Here is a 16,317-nt window from a genome sequence, read left to right as displayed (position 1 = left end):
ACATTCCTTCACAACAGACTTACCAGGTTGGACACCACTCTCCATGCTGCCTGGCTGCATATCGAAATCGAATCAGTATCGGCCTATATGGCTCATTAAAATTTGGCCATTGGTATCAGCCCAAAAATTCTCGATGTACCCCTACATATAAACTCATGTCTAGATCAAAATATGAAAGTTTGAGCAACTTACATGATAGGTTATCCAACTAACACATGGATAGATTTCATTAATAAAGTAGTTGTACTCATGGGTAAGCTTTTCATCAGCATCTTCATTGTACAAAAGATGCATTATGGCACAGAGGGATCACTTGATATCTATAAACTTGAAGGGAAGAACTGGAAGAGCCAGGAAATGAAATTGGGTCTTCCAAGTGCTACTCTGGCATTTCAAATGCAACGTTATCCTTTCTTCTACTTTCTGAGGCCCCTGAGACCCCCTCTACATGTTATATTTATGCCACAATTAGCACATAAATAAGCTGATTATGGGACCAGTCCAGCTCAGTTGGTTAGTGTGTGTGTGCTAGTAACACCAAGGTCACAGGTTTGATCCCTGACTAAATTAGATGATCTCTTTAGGTCTCCTCCAGCCTTACTCATGTGCAAGTACTCAGAGGATGCATCTACATGTGATGTTTATTGCAGAGTAGAGTAATCCACCCTTATTAGGCTGGAGTAAACTAATTAACTCCACAGCAGGACAGGTACTATCCTGCTGCAAAGTTTTTTACTCTGCAGCAGTGCACGTGTAGACACTGATGGGGCTGGGTAGGGCACAAGGGTACTTCAGTGTTGGGGCTGCCTGCCAGCTAGCCCCAGTCTGAAGTACCCTCATGCCTCAGTCAGCCCCTCCACATCATGTTGAGCCAGGTCAGAGTAGCCTTGGGCTGGCAGGCTGACCCCATGAGCCCCCTGCTAGTCAAGGCTGCTCCGAACCTACTCAATGTGCACATGTCCTGGGTGCACATTTAAACAATGCACCTGGGAGCAACAAACTCTGTAGCAATAAGCTCCAGAGTTTATTGCTTTGCATTAATTGCATGTGTAGATACACCCAGATAGTCTCAGGTCTGGAACCTGCTGAAGGCAACCCTTGGGTCTAGGACAGAGCAGCCCAATGCCCATCTACAGGATTGGGCTGGTGGCAGCACTACAGTGGCACGATTTGAACCAAAGGAATTTTATGCCTCAGCCCAGAAAATCTGGCCTGGCAGGAGACACAATGTTTGGTATGGGGCATAAAAATGCTCTGATCCCAGTCACACCATTGTTTTAATGCCTGCCAAGGGGCTAACAGACAAAAAATTAAGCACCACAATGGAAAACCAACTAAATGTGGTCTTACATAATGAGGTGCTAAGGCCCCTGGCACATGTTAAAATGATCACTTACTGGATCTGATCCCAAATCCCAACAATTGCACATCCTGCCAAACCAGATGTGCATAGCAAGATACATGATGGTTGAGATTGGGGGCCTATCCCCATCATGCAACTGCTGGCAGCCCCTCCAAGGCTGCCTGGCACAGGGGATCAAAGGCTCCTGAAGCGGGGAGCCAAAGGGCTTCCCCCATCAAGGGGTTTAAAGCCCGCACCCCTCTGCCAGGAGCCTTCAATATCCCCTCATTATACATGGAACATCTTTATGTTTGGTTTGTCATTTTATGGCACCTTAAACTGGGTGTCCATGTGGCACCACTGTCTTACAACAGGATTTACACCATCAATTTTGCCAAAAATGTAATGTGGGCTAGACCCCTAAGATAGCAAAACTGCAATCCTTGGAGGTATGAAAATGGAAATAAAACATAGAAGATTGGTATTGGTATTGCAATTGTGTACATCACTGGGGGGTTAACCTGTGGCACATGTGCCACAAGTGGCATGGCACACGGCAGACAGCATGACATGCAGCAGACTACAGAGGAGACAGGCAGTACAGTGACAGATAAAGCAGGAAGCAGAAAGCAAAGTAGCAGATTGGCCAGGGAAAGGAGTCTGGAGTGGCACTCAGGGAGGGAGCAAAGCTAATTTGTGGCGCTCCTCCCAAAAAAGGTTGGCCCCCTCTGGTGTATATCATGAGTAAATCCATAGGAAATACTGTGTCCAGTTCTAGTGTCCACATGTGTAAAAGAATCCTAAGGACTTGGAAAGCATTCAGTGAAAAGTTACAAGCATGATTCAAACTCTGGAAATATGCCTTACAGCAAGAGACTAAAGCAGCTCAATCTACTTAACCTTCATCAGAAGATTTCTGGTAGTAGTAACCTTTAATTTAGCAGACAAAGGCATACCAAGCACCAATATCTAGAAGATGAAACCTCACAAATTAAGATGAGAATTTAGATACAAATTTTAAGCAGTTTGAGCAACTTCCCAAGATATGTAGTTTATTCCTGTCACTTGAATCAAGACTAGGATATTTCTATACCGTGGCAGGTAGGTAGGAAGGTAGGTAGGTAGGGTCGGAAGGGACCTGAGCAGATCATCAAGTCCGACCCCCTGCCATGGCAGGAAAGAATGCTGGGGTCAAATGACCCCAGCTAGGTGATTATCTAGCCTCCTTTTGAAGATCCCCAGGGTAGGAGCGAGCACTACTTCCCTTAGAAGTTAGTTTCAGATCCTAGCCGCCCTGACTATGAAGTAGTGCCTCCTGATATCTAGCCTGAATCTACTCTCCGTCAACTTATGACCGTTATTCCTCGTTACTCCCAGTAGTGCTTGGGGAAACAAGGACTCTCCCATAGCCTGCTGGTCCCCCTCGGCCAGTTTGTAGACGGCCATCAGATCCCCTCTCATCCTTCTCTTGTGGAGGCTGAACAGGTTCAGGTCCTTCAGCCTCCGCTAGTAGGGCCTGCCTTGCTGCCCCCGATCATGTGAGTGGCCCTCCTCTGGACCCTCTCAATGCTGTCTGCATCCCTCCTGAAGCGCAGCACCCAGAACTGGACGCAGTACTCCAACTGTGGCCTGACCAGTGTCATGTAGAGGGGGAGCATCACCTCCTTGGACCTGCTCATGATGCATCTGTGGACGCATGACAAGGTGCGGTTAGCCTTCCTGACCGCATCCTCACATTGGCGGCCCATGTTCATTTTGAAATCAATGACATAAAAATCCTTTTCTGCCTCTGTGCTCATGAGAAGGGAGTTCCCCAGCCTGTAGATATGCTACTGGTTCTTCCTCCCCAGGTGCAGTACCTTGCACTTGTCAGTATTGAATCCCATCCTGTTCTCATCCGCCCACCCCTGTAACCTGTCTAGATCTAGTTGTCCCTCTCCTCCAGTGTGCCCACTTCTCCCCACATTTTAGTGTCATCCGCAAATTTGAACAAGGTGCTTTTCACCCTCTCGTCCAAGTTGCTGATGAAGATGTTGAACAGCGCAGGCCCAAGGACCAAGCCCTGGCAGACCCCACTGCCCACATCCCTCCAGGCTGAAAAAGACCCATCTACCACCACTCTCTGGGTGCGGCCCTCCAGGCAATTTGCGACCCATCTGACTGTGTAGGAATCAACGCCACAGTCACCTAATTTCTTAATGAAAATGGGGTGAGAGACAGTGCCAAAGGCCTTCCTAAAGTCCAGAAAGACTATGTCCACCGCAACACCTGCATCCAAGGATTTTGTAACCTAGTTGTAGAAGGCCACCAGGTTGGTCTGACAGGACCTGCCTCAAATGAACCCATGGTGGTTGCCCCTAAGCATGATCTCCCCTGCTGGCCCCTTGCAGATGTGCTCCTGGATAATTTTCTCAAAAAGCTTCCCCAGTACCAAGGTAAGATTAACAGGCCTGTAGTTTCCTGGGTCCTCCTTCCTCCCTTTTTTGAAAATGGGAACCACATTGGCTCTTTTCCAGTCCTCCAGCACCTCACCAGAGCACCATGAGTGCTCATAAAGCTGTGCCAGGGGTCCCACAATGACCTCTGCTAATTCCCTCAGCACTCTGGCAGCCAAGTACTCAATTGTATGAGAAAGTGGAAGTGTCTACATGTGCAATTAATGCGCAGCAATAAACTCCAGGACACATCACGCAGGAGTTTACTGCTCCCGGGGACCCCAGCATGTTGAACAGGATTGGAGCAGCCCCAGCTGGCAGGAGGGCCGGGGGCCAGCCTGCCACTGCTCCAACCCGGCTTAACGTGTTGTAGAGGGACTGGTTGGGGCACGAGGCAGCTTTAGTGCAGGAGCAGCCAACAGGGTCCAAAGGAATTGTGCAGGATCAGTTTGCGAGACAAACCAGACCCACAGACCAGCCCTGCATTTCAAACTGTTTCCTGGAGCAGCCAGACAGGGTGCCATGTGCAGCTCAGTCCTGTTCCAGCCACTCCAGGGATGCTCTGTACAACCCCATAGATTTCATAGATTTTAGGGTTGGAAGGAACCTATTAGATCGGGGTGGGCAAAATGCGGCCGGGGGGTCGGATGTGGTCCGCCAGGCCATTCTATCCGGCCCGCGGGGCCCCTAAAAAATTTAGAAAATTAATATTCATCTGCCCTGGGCTGCCTGTCATGCAGCCCTCGATGGCTTGCCAAAACTCAGTAAGCAGCCCTCTGCCCAAAATAATTGCCCGCCCCTGTATTAAATCATTGAGTTCAACCCCCCACCCTGGACAGGAAAGGGTGCTGGGGTCAGATGACCCCAGCCAGGTGTTTGTTCAATCTCCTCTTAAATACCTCCAAGGAAGGGGATAGCACCACCTCCCTTGGAAGCTTATTCCATATTTTGGCAACTCTCACTGTAAAGAATTTTTTCTTGATGTCCAATCTGAATTTGCTCTCTTCCAGTTTGTGGCCATTATTTCTAGTTATCCCGACAGGCGCCCTGGTAAACACTGTATCCCCTATTTCTTGCTGCCCCTCCCCCCCCCCCAAATGAGTTTGTAGGTGGCCATGAGATCACCTCTCAGCCTCCTCTTATGGAGGCTGAAGAGGTTCAGGTCTCCCAATCGGTCCACATACGTTTTTTTCTGTAGGCCTCTGGATTTGCTCCCTGCCATTTAGTTTGTTTACATGTTTCTACTCCCTCGTCCAAGTCACTAATGAAGATATTGAACAGTACCAGTCCCAGGACAGAGCCATGTGGGACTCTGCTGCCCACATTTCTCCAGGTAGAAACCGATGCATCTACCACCACTCTCTGGGTACATCCCATAAGCCAATTTTCCACCCACCGGACTGTGTAATGATCTACATTGCAACTGTTTAGTTTACTTATAAGAATTTGGTGGGACACTGTGTCAAAGGCCTTTTTAAAATCTAAGTAAATAACATTTACTTCAACGTCAACATAACATAACAGCCCCAGAGCCAGAGCTGTCACTGGGCTGCGTTATACAGCCCCAGAGCTAGAGCTGGAGCTGGAGCTAGAGCTAGAGCTGCCACCACATGCAGCCTGACCCTGGATTGTCACGTACTGCATGTGGGATCACCTTTGGGACACAAGCTGGAACAGGTGGTGCATGCAACAAACTACAGGCTGCCCCCTGGGTCACTCTGGCAGCACCAGGAGCCAGAGGATACAGTTCCATGGACCTCATCTTTAACACCCCTGCATTAATCTACAATATTATGCTTAAATTCATAATACACTACCAAATAACAGCTAATAGAAAGCCAGCTATGACCAAATCAGAAAGCTATTGTTAAAACAGAACTTGTCAATTTTGAGTTAAGTGTAAATTATGTTAGAAGCAATTAAGTTATTTGTTACTTTAGCTTGTTCTTTTCAAATGGGCACCCATTATTCCTCTCATGGGTGGAGCAGCAAAATTGTGCCAGCTGACTATATCATCTCCAAATTTACCAATGAATAACTCAAGGCTTTGTAATCTGAATGCTAGCTGAATTCTAAATCTTTAAATACTTCCTTTGTTTGTCATATCCTTCCCAGAACTAATGGTCCCATCAAAACAGTATCCAGTGCTGAGTGTTTTGAAAGTGCATTTTCAAAGACAAGATGAGTACTAAGTTTCACTGAACCATCTTCGGGTTTCTGGCAAGTTTAGTTAATCAGTTCTTTATTGGCTTACTAATAGAAGCCTTATTATTACATGGTAAGCAAGGAAAAACCTTTACTTAAGAGAATAATGACGTTTTTAAATTAAAATAAAAAATTTGTATTAGGAGTTTAACTGTTAAATTTTACACATTTTAGACTAAAACTGGACAAATCTGGAGCATTCTGTAGTAAGACTGATGACTTTTCAACCCTAACGCACACATGCAGGCATTTGTTAAGATAAACTTTTAATCTCCAAGCATAAGACTTAGGAATTCTCCACTTCTCCTTTCAGCAGTTGACATCAATGCCAAGACACTGGCCATCCAACATCTTGAAAGATGAAAGGAGGTGTGACAAAGCTAGTCAGTCAGTGGTGCTTGGCAGTAGTGTGGGTGAAGAGCCCGATGTGCAAGTGGCAAGCCTTCCCACAGTGGCTACAGATCCATTTGTCAGATAGAGGTTGACTATAAAGACATGGTATTTTTAATACTGAAAGCTGCATTCAGCTCCACTAGATGCTCATGTTGCCATTGACAGTTAAATAGGATAGAAGTCCCAAACAAATAGGTCTTTTAACGCTGAGAGAGAGAAATTTTAGAGCAAAGAAGGAAGAAACCAAAAATACAGAAAAGGAGCTAAAGAATAAATTGGGGGAAAAAAGTAAGAAGAGAGACACTTCAAAACAACTGAAGCAAAGATATTATACATTACAGGAAAAGTGGAGGGGAAGCAGAATAAAGACATGGAGGGGAAACAGCATAACAAAACAAGAAAAGTGATAATGAGACTGCTCAAAGAAAATTCAGTAATTAAATTGACAAATTTTGTTAAAACAGTTTATCAGCAAGACAGGGACCACTGTCCAGTCGATATGGACACTAGCCATGAGACCTGAATTATAGACCAAGCGTCATGGTACAGGATTCAGGAACAAGGCAATGGAGGTGCAGCATCCCCACTTTGGCTGTGCCACAAATGTGTAGCGAGTTTTGAGCTCACTGTTGGGTCAGTGCTGGAGCTGTGTGAGCAGTGAGCTCCATGATCACCAGCTCATCAGGGCAGAGTCTCCCCAGAGGTCCTGCTGTCATGCAGCTCCAGAGCCCAGGCAGTGAAAGCTGCTACTGTTCACTCTTTCACTGTCTTACGCCCTACTGAATTCAGCAGCTGAAGAAAGGAGGGGACAGGCAGAGACAGCAGAGCTGGAAACAGGGGTTCCAGACAGACTCCTGCACCAAATGCTCACGTGCAACATAGACAAAGGGAGGTGCAACTGTCAACATACCTTCTTTGCATGTCTTCCTTCCCCCCTCACAGCTCCACAGATGACCTGCCATTGGGGCAGGTAACTTCATCTCTTAATGCCCATTTCTACTGCCACCCTTTGTCTACCTTATCTAATCAGACAGGAAACTTTTCAGGGTGAGGGAAATTTCTAAAAACATCTTTATAGTGCCTAATATAATAAGACCTTAATCAAAATGGAACCCCTAGGCAGTAAGGTAGTACAAGTCAATAATTACCATAATGCAGGACCAATTACTCCTTAACTAATAGCAAGCATGTTTCCTTAATCTGTTATTAGTCTTGGTGATACCCCGCTCAATGTGCATTCCCTCCTTACAATAAAAATTGGAACCTTTAAAACAGCAGCATTTGTGGACTATAACTGCACTGTACATGTCCCCATCTGCTCAAGACCACAAAGAGAAATTATTTTGGGGAGAACTAAAAAAGGTAGCTCCCAGGTCAAAATTTTCAGACAACAAAGACTCCCAACAAGTGAGGATGAAGAGTGGACCCACATGAATGTTAATATATTAAGGAATCACAGATATAAAATGTTAGTAACCATTCCTCCTCCTTCACCCATGTGCTGGTCTAGACAAGTGAAAAACAGGGACACATCTAGTACGTAGGGAGTGAGGCATCTGGACTAACCATATAATGACTAACACTGGCCTATCTAATTTTGCAACTGAACTTGCAACCAGGTCAGCTGTTTAAGAAAAATCATTTATAGAAACTTCATGCTGTGGCTTTAGCACTCCTTCATCCAAGGTTAAAGTTGGAGGGGGCTTGCTGCATTTAAATCATTCTTAGTTCATTCACACAACAATTAGAACATACCAGCTAATGCAATTTTGAAATGTTCCCCTTTTAAAAGCAGTTCAAGCATTCGTGTGTCCACGCACTTAGTCTGGTCTTTCTGACCTAGACTGGTCTTGCTCATTTGGTCTTATTGTGGACTTGCATAGATTTCACAGACACTAGAGCTGGGAGGGACCCCGGAAGATCACTGACTCCAGCCCCCTGCCCCAGGGGCAGGAAGTCAGCAGGGATCATGATCCTAGCAAGATAAACATCCAAACGTCTCTTGAAGACATTCAAAGTAGGTGCTTGAACCACCTCCGGGAGCAGTCTATTCCAAACCTTGGGGGCTCGGACAGTAAAGAAGTTCTTCCTTACATCCAGCCTGAAACGGTCATGGAGGAGTTCGTGACCGTTCGACCTTGTCATCCCTTGGGGCACTCTGGTGAACAGACGTTCCCCCAGATCCTGATGAGCACCCTACAAATCCTCTAAGGTACCCGATATATACATTTCTGTTCTGTTAACCTTGGATGGCACTGCAGTTGCCATCTAACACATGTCTTGGCTAGATCTAAGATGCCCTTGCTTGATATGGAGAAGTATTTAAGGAGAAACAGAGAAAATTAATATATCAGACAGTCTGTAAGGCTTTTTTTAATCTTGTCACTGAAGACTGCTTCAGAAGTCTCAACAATGTGGGCGAGCAGCTCTCAAAATGCTCAGAAGTCACTGGGGGCTGGCAGAGAAAATGATAACATCCTTGTGAAGCGAGGAACGAGAACCCCTTGGAGATGGAGAATGTTACTGAACAAGTTGTAGGGCCAGGTTTTTAAAGGTATTTAGACACCAAAAAGATGTAAAGAAGGACAGAGTAGGATTTTCAATTTTGCCAACATACCTATTTCCCATTCATTTCAATGGTAGGTGCTCACCTGTAAACAACAGTACATGCATTGTTAAATGCTAAAATCCCTTTAAAAATCTGGCTTCTATTACCGCTTCTGTCAGCAGTGAATATTCCTTCTTATCTACAGAAATGAAGGTAGCAGAATATGCTTGACACTTGATACTTCCTTGAATGCTAAGAAGGAGTTCTGGATAGAAGTTTCTCATGCACCCCGTGTGACCAAGGGGGGGATAAGATAGTGGTTGATTTAGACGGCTGACCAGGCCATTGCCATGCTTGAAGTTGATAAACTAAGGCTCTAAAATGAGAGCATCTTATTTACAAAGAAAGTCTTTCAGCTGAATTGAGTAATCTGAAATGGGAAAGGTCACCTAAAGGATTGAGAAAATATGTAAATTCCAGTGATGCAAATGCAAAATAATCAACATTGAAAGTTGGTGCTGCTCTTTGAAATGACTTTGGTACCAAAAGATCTCGAATACCATGAGTATCTCTGTACATGGCATTGGAATGTGATGGCAGTACTGAGAATACAGTCATCTCCTCCTCAGAGAATTAGCTGGCACCATCCCAGCTTGGTTTTTTTGACAGTGCCATTCTCAATACTGGTGTGGATAGCAATGCCAGTATTGAAGTTTACACTAGTGCTTGCTAATTGCAAGTATTTTAAAAGGCATGACTGCCAAATATGTCTTATGCTTCCTTTTCTAAGTCAGCATCACTTGACCCTGTTGCAAGTTGAGTTCCCTGTTCACTGAAGAACAGGAAGAAAGGGAATAGTGCCATGAACCAAGACTTTCCCAGAGGACCTTCTTTGGCTCAGCAAGAAGGCAGCACATACGAGTCTTCATTGCCAGTTTGTACCAGGCCTTTATTTGACAGTGCCAAGAACTTTTTTTTTTTTAAACCAGAAAACCTTTGGGTGCTGTGTTCAGTTTGGCAGAACCAATGGTTACCAGAGACTTATCAGAAGTCAAACCTATATTGGAAGTTGATCCTTTTTCCCGGGAGTCTGAAATTCCTCTTATAAATAACTTGAGAGGGTGTACCTCCAGATCAGCATCCATGGACTTCCTTTTCCTGTTGAATGGTCTGGCAATGCTTCTTCCCAAGACAAAGCAGAAATGGAATTTCCAATGAAAGAAATTAAACTAGCAAAAGATTGGCGCAATTTGAAAGCTAAAGACTTTGAACCACGTTTTGGCACTGGTAAAAACATAGAATTGCAGAGTGATACATTCAGATAAGGTTTTTATTAAGGTGGTAGGTGATATTATACAGTATAGCCTCATAAAGCCGGATACCAAAAATCCGGAATTATCAAAAATCCGACACTTCCTCCCACCACACTGGGACCGGCTGCCACTCTCTCCCACCCTCCCGGACACGGAGACAGAAGCTTGCACACAGCAGCTGCCACCACCATTCTGCGCCACCACTCCATGTGCGGCTGCTCTGGGACTGGCCATTGCTATCCCCTCCCCCTCTCTGGGACCAGCCGCTGCGCTGGTTTAAAAAATCCGGCACTTTCAAATTTCCAGCAAGTGCTCGGTCCCAAGCACACCGGATTTATGAGGTTATAGTGTATAATAAAATTAAAAAGGAGAAAATTTTAAAAAGGAGTGTCACAGAGACTTGCAGACCTTTAAATATATTAGGTCAAGCTTCCCTTTGACTGGTGCACCCCAAATGGAGCTGACACGAGACTGAGCATGCAACTGAGACTAATACATGGAAAAAGGGGAAATAGGAAGGGTATCTGGATATGTGTGAGAGTTCCCTGGAAAGGATGGGATCTGCTAGGTAAGACCTAGCGGGGACTCACAGGAGCTCCGCAGGATCTGGTAATCGGTGCAAAAGCCAATGGTGAAGTCCTTGAGGATAACAAGGGAAGTAGTAGTGGCAGCTTTGCCATATAGCCCCAGCTGTGAAAGGAAGGGTACATTTGTGTACCAGAAATTTACCCTATCTAAAAGTATGTTTACACTGGAAAGATATCAGAGCTCGCTACAAATGAACTAGCTTAAATTCCTGATCCAGTTTAGCAATAGCAAAATAAATCAGCCTGTCTGGAACTCCAGACTGCTGCAGCTAGACTGGCTCTAGTACCCGGGTTATCTTGGGTATCTCTCGTCTACACTGAAGTATAGGTATGTCCTAATTTGCAATTAGAGCAGTGGTTTTCAACTTGTGGTCCATGGATCCCTGGGGGTCTACAGGCTATGTCTAAGGGACGGTGGGCAAAATGGCAGACTCGGCTGGCAGTTGGACCCCATTTCCCAACAGCCCCTGCCTGCATGGCTAGGGCTGGTCTCCACGGCAACCCCAGCCACATCTACGCATGGCTGGGGTTCCCACAGGCAGGGCAGGGCAGGGCAGGGCAGGGCGGGGCAGGGCGGGGCAAGGCAAATGGCTGTTCTGGAGCTGCTGGGATCTTGTGGCAGGGGCAGCTTGGTCCAGGGCCATGGCAGAGCCACAACCTGCTGACTGCACGCCCCTTCCCAGAGCATGCAGGCTGCAGATCGCAGCTCCTCCCTGGCCCTGGACCAAGCTGCCCCCGCCACAAGATCCAAGCTGCTCCAGAGCAGCCCTGCCTGCCCTGCCCTGCCCTGCCTTGCCACATGCCCTGCCAACAGGCTGGGGCTGGTCTCCATGGCAACCCCAGCCTTGCGCTATCACAGCACAGCTGCAGCTGGGGTCGCCATAGAGACTGGCCCCAGCCATGCGGGCAGGGGCTGCTGGGAAATGGAGTCCACTGCCAGCCAGATCCAAAGCGCAGCCTGGATTTTGCCAGCCCCTAGTCTAAGGGGTCCGCAAAAGATGGCTATGATCAATCGAAAGAATGCAAATACTCATAATTACAATTCAAAACGGTCTGTACCTCCACTCAAAATTTTTCAAATGAAAAATGTTGAAAAGCACTGAATTAAAGTAAACTCTGCTAGGGATACGAAGCAGAACCTCTCACTGTCTCACTACCATGAGTGGGTTAAAGGAAACTGAGGGTTGGATTAGACTTCTTCACTCTTTAATGCCTTCATCTGGAATATATTACATAAATACATTCCAATCACCATTACTAGTTGAAAGATTCTAAACACACAAGGAGAACTCCGGTGCAAGGGAGAATTTCCCGCCAATTTGTAGCTTTCTTTGCATGGTGCATTTCTTTTTGCATCTAAGAAATGCTCGGTGCAAAGAGTTGCCACCATTTGTATTATAATTCGAGCCCCATTATTGGCTTGCGTTAAATTATTCACACGTGGCGGCTAGTGATTGGCTTGCTAGCCGTAGGTTTCCGCCCAAGTTGGAGGACTCCACGAACACCTGGAGGAGGAGACTTCACGTCTCGTGAAGATCTAAGCGCTGCGGAGCCTATTGGACCCAGCGAATTTCAAGCAGGCAACAGGGGTCTGATCAGCCTCTAGCCTCTCCCCGTCACCAAGCGCAATCCTCGACGTATCCCTCTTCCCTGTGCACAAAAGGATCCACGGAGCCTAGCAAACTTCGTGTGAGTATTCAGAGCTCTTTGTCTCGAGTACTTTCTTCGGTTGGCGCGACGGGCTCGCGGTTTAGAGCCTCCAACCGGATGGGCTAGAAAAGTGTTCACGAGAAGGAACTCTAGTCCACCTCTCATCTTTTCTATCTGTAACCGCAACTCAAGCAAGTTTTCCAGCCTGCACCGCAACCATCTTCGGTGTAAGTAAATAATCTTTAAATCAACCATTACGCGTCCATGACTAATTCTAGCGTGCCGCCCGTTCTCTCCGACCCCGCATGCCCAGGCTGCTGGCCACAGCCCGCGCAGAGCACAAAAAGGGCCCGGATCGCTCCCGGCCCGCACAGGCTCCACATAAAAACACATTCAAATAAGGACTCTGAAGGATCTGACCAACTCAGTAGCTGTTGTGGAGGTACCAGCATGTGTTTCTTGAGGCTTAAGATCATTAATACCTGGGGGGGGCCGTTTACCACAGGGCTGAAAAAAGGTGGCACTCCAGAAGCATGAGACATAATGCACTTAGGTACAGCCTGACAAAATCTAGAAAAGCAGCATTACTGACTCAACTCTTTCCAAAAAGTGTCAGGCAAATTACTTCTCTGAAATTCTGCTTTGGTAGCTTCCATATTAAACATCAATGCCTTTCTTAAGATTATTCAACTGCTGTATTATGAAAGTATTTGCAAAAAAGGATGGAAGTAAATGTACATAAACTGTTATACTTACACTTAAGCCAAAATAAAAAATTAAAAATAATACGGTAACTATAATAGACCATACTAATCCTAGGACAGTAATTTCTAAACATCCTCTCCCACTAACACTGGACAGCAAAAAGACAAGTTTCCATTCTAAACAAGTGCAACAAATCTTACTGCAATCATCATCCTGTTTCTTTTTCTTCAAGCATAAGTAAAGTATGCTGCACACCTGCATCACAAAGCCTTACAATTCTATTCTTACCTTGCATCAAGTAACGTATACGATACCTTCAGGTCTGCACCATATTCCACTAGGGATTTTATGTGTATTTTGTGTAATGATTGACAGAAAGCCCCTTACAACAAATAAGGTAAGAAGTGTTTTAATAATACTTATTCATCTGGGAAATTACATTTTGTTTCCACTCCCCAGTACCTACAAATCCACTCTGAAACTGCCTTCCGGTTTTTTAACATTATCCATGTATTTTTCTCCTGACTCCTTCTGATTTTACACCCACGTATCCTATTTTTACATTGACCCCTCTCTACAACTCTCCATTGTTATTTATGTTCCTCTTTGGCTTGTGCTGCTCTGCCTAGGATTCTCTCCCCTCTCCAAATCTCCATTGGCTTATTAAGGGTTATTAAATCCCACTCACATTTCACTTTTGCTGGTACTTAATCTTTTCCATTCCCTCTCACTACAGATTATCTGTAAAAATATTTTGTGGCACATTTATCTCAAACTTACTCTCACAACTCTCTCTCTATTTACAGAAGAGCCCCAAATCCTGGCATTTGCCCCCTCATTTACATTACTTCTCTGCAATTCTACATATATCACAAGTTAAACTGTACAATAATGTTCTAAATGATATCCCGAGATTAATTAAAGCCTGAAGATACCCAAATTATGCTCGGCACTCTGGTTTGAGAAGATGATGCAAAACTCCAGGGGTCCAGTAAAGCCTCAGTCTGTTCTAACACAAGGAGAGCCCGGGCACATGTACAAGTTGCACAAGCAGCCTTTGTATGTGGTACAAGGTAGATGAGGGGGTGGGCAGGCAGCAGAGCAGCAGATAGGGCAGAAAGCTGAAAGCAGACAACAGACTAGGCAGGGGAAAGGGACAAGAGTGGCACTCAGAAAGGGTGCAAGGCTAATTTGTGGTACGTCTGTCAAAAAAGTCTGTCCCAACTGCTCAACCATAAAGGCATCTAGGGACAAATCACCCAGAACCAGACATCCTTCATCAGAATGCCTCTTTGACAGAAAAAAGCAAGAGCAAATAGGTAAACCAGAGGTCTAACATTTATGAGCAGGTGGAGATGCTTTAGCACAGCATAGTTCCAAGCATGGAGCTGCTTCTAACACAGCCTGCACCGCTACCAAAACTGCAGGCACCAGTCCTTCCCTCAGTGCCGCTGCCAGGATTTCTCCTTGCCGCCTGGCCACCACAAAGGTGAACCAACCTCCCCCCACCGATCTGTGGGCCAGATAAAATGGCTAAGCGGGCTGCATCCATCTACACAGGGAAAAACTCTCGCATAAGACAAGACAATTCCTAATTTCTGGCTCAGTGGACCACTCTTCTGCCCCTTCTTTGCTACTAAAACAATGCATGGGGATGGGATGAGGCAGTGTACTTGCTGTAATGCAATGAGCTAATCAAATTATAACATTAGAAAAAGTGAATGTGGGCCAATTTTTGGCTTGAATCTGAGTTTTTGACAAGCAAGAGAAGGAAAGTTGACACGGTTTGTATATATGTACAGCAAGGTTTCCCTCCAGTCCCAAAGAGGCAGTCATCCACAGACAGCTACTAAAACCAACAGGGCCCATGCTGTTACGTGGGTCTTTTTCTTGCACAGCATTACAGCCTGAGACCTCTTTTCTATTCACAGAGTATCTATAAATGGTCTAACTTGACAAGTTTGCTCATTTTCAGTGCTTTTTTTTAAATTCAAACATATGCCAATCCCTGTCTAGCACCGTTAGGGTACTGCTACATGCAATTTGAAAGCCATGCTGCACGACTGGTCTCCTGAGCTACGTGAGGGTTGTTTTCCATAACGAGACACCTCTCCAAGCAACAGTTCTCAGAAAAGCGACTGAAATGTCTCTGGTTTAATTGCTAACTCTAACCAGCTTTCATAACTCTGTCTCACCCTGAACGGGACGACATAACGACTGCTTGGACAAATGAGTCAGCAGCCATAAGTGAAGAGTCCAGGAAGAACAAGCAGAGGATCTTGGGAGTGGGAAGACCCTCAAGGGCGGAGTCCAGCGGGGGCTGACCTTTTCTGCCAGGCATGGCGCACATTCGCCCTGTGCCCTCCCCAAGTGCCACCCAATCTGCTGCTCTGCTTTGTGCTCCTCCCAAAACGCCACTCCAGTCCCCTTCCCAACATGCTGCACCCCCACAGCCTCCCTGAGTGCCGCTCCAACCTCCTTCCCTTGCCCGGCCTGCTGCTCTGCTTCCTGCTCCCTCCATGGCCTGCCCAAGGGCCTGTCTGGCCCGCGCAATCTGCTGCTCTGCTTTCTGTTCATCTGCTGCTCTGCTTTCTGTTCATCCACACCCACCGGGAGTGCCACCCCAAGCCCCTTCCCCTGCCCAGCCTGCTACCCTGCTTTCTGCTCCCCCCATACCCTCCCCAAGAGGCACTCTGGGCACCCTTCCCAACCCGCTGCTCTGTTTTCTGCTCCCCCTGAGTGCCAGCCCCACCCCCTTCCCCTTCCCAACCTGCTGCTCCTCTGCTTCCCACCCCCCTAGGCCCTCCTAGGGCGTGATTCCGACTCCAACTCCCTCCCACCTGCTCTGCTGCTCTGCTTACTGCTCCCCACCCTCCTAGAGTGCTGCTCGGACCCCTTTCTCCTGCCCTACCTGCTGCTCTGCTTTCTGCTCCCCCCACACCAGCCCCGAGGACTCTAATCCAGCAGAGGCCAACCTTTCGGAGAGGCACCGCGCCCGCCCCTACCGAGGGCCACTCCGATCCCTACACACCGCCCGACCTGCTGCTCTGCTTTCCGCTCCCCGCCCCGATCCGACGCCGCATGACAACTCCCCCGCGCGCTCCCCGAGGCTCCCGGCGCGGGGACCGTCCCCTCCCCC

This window comes from Alligator sinensis, unplaced genomic scaffold, assembly GCF_000455745.1.
Source record: "Alligator sinensis unplaced genomic scaffold, ASM45574v1 scaffold1463_1, whole genome shotgun sequence".
Classification (NCBI taxonomy): domain Eukaryota; kingdom Metazoa; phylum Chordata; order Crocodylia; family Alligatoridae; genus Alligator; species Alligator sinensis.
This window is presented reverse-complemented; position numbering follows the sequence as displayed.